Raw genomic sequence first — 1689 nt, 5'->3', positions numbered from 1 at the left:
ACAAAAGACTAATGTTTACCACACCAGCAGATATCGACGGGTTCAGTCCAATGTGAATGGGGGTGACGGCCAACTGATTTTTGGGGCAGACGTCAATTTGGTTTGTCCAATTTTGGACTGTGAATCACTTTGTTCTCCTGGAGTTAAGCCGCCTTCAGAAATGTCTGTCTTATGACACAGGAGCGTTCAGCTGAATGAGCGCTCTGTCTACGCTATTGATGGCTGTGATGGCTGTTGGCTGAACACTTGGCGGAAACATCGTTTCTCCAACAGCCATCTAATGTGTATTAGGGCCTTAAGGTGATGATGACCTATCTGGACTAATGTGCTTGTGACCTATCCTTAAAATAAGTTAGGAATATCAGGTCGGTCAATGTGATCTGAGCAGCAGTACCCGAGAACAGCCACAACACAATGAACATGTAGCGAGAACTTCCGGTTGCTGTATCCACCACAAACACATTCTCATTGGTTTCATAAACATTATTACAAACCTCAGAAATAGTGTTGAGCCACCCCCGTAGTGTTCGAGTTCGGTTCGGTTCGTTGAACACCCGTGTGTTCGCCGAACTGTTCGTCGAACTGTTCGTCGAACACCTTCGAACACCGTTAAAACCAATGGCAGGCAAACAAAAACACATAGAAACACATAGAAAACACCTTCAAAGGTGTCCAAAAGCTGACAAACTGCTCAGAAGACACAACTAACACATGGAAAAGTGACAAGTACATATAGTCATGCGAAAAGAAAAGAGGTGGAGGAGTAAAAGGAGGGGGAGACACAGATATAGGCATGTCATGCCCTTCTAAAATCCAAAAAGTGAGAAGCCGACACGTTCAGTCCGCTCCTGCCCGTGCCACCTCCGCGTCGCCGGGTTTGTGCCAGAGCCGCGGTGAACCCTGACAGCCAGCCCCCCTCTCCCAATACTGGTGCCTGTCCGCTGGTGGGTCGAGTGAGCCCCCCTGTGGTGGAGGCAGCTCTAAGCTTTTTAATTTAAATTGTCTCTCTAATTTGAATGAATACACTTTAAATCCATTTACAAGGATCTATTGGAGGGCAAGTCTCATGCCAGCAGCTGCGTAATTCCAGCTCCAGTAGCGTCCACTAAAGCTGCTGCAGTTAAAAAGCTTTTATAAGGATCGAGCTCGGCTGTCCACCGCAAGGCATCCTAGTGCCAGTCCCAGCCCCTATGCCTTGGGGTGCCTCCTGATGCTCTTCTCTGAGTATCCCGTGGTCCCGAAGCATTTCCTTTGAAAAAATTAAGTGTCCAAACTACAGGTGGTGTAGCTTGCTTAACAGCCGGGATAATCCGCTGACTAGCAGACACTGCTACTAGGCACAAAGTATTTCCTGGGCTAGATGCAGTTAAAAATTTGTAATTAGATACTCTCGTTGGATGCTGAGAAAGCATTCCATAGAGTCTCCTGGCACGCCATATATGATTCTCTTAAAAAGCTTGGGGTAGGGGTCTAGGGGACCCTTTTATAGCCAAAATCACGGCCCTGTATCGCAATACGTCACCTAGGCTGAAGATAAATGGAACTGTAGCACCCTGAGGGCTCGGTTGCTACAGAGGTATTGCACCTCACCCAGAGGTGTGATATCTCACTCTCAGGTAAGGATGTAGTGTGGATCAGGACCTGACACCTGCATGCATTACACCACATTGCCGTGGGGCAGGGCGACCA

Source organism: Phyllobates terribilis, unplaced genomic scaffold, assembly GCF_046119375.1.
Source record: "Phyllobates terribilis strain yellow unplaced genomic scaffold, ASM4611937v1 Scaffold_9__5_contigs__length_417890890, whole genome shotgun sequence".
In the NCBI taxonomy this organism is placed as follows: Eukaryota; Metazoa; Chordata; class Amphibia; order Anura; family Dendrobatidae; genus Phyllobates; species Phyllobates terribilis.
Note: the sequence above shows the minus strand (reverse complement) of the source record.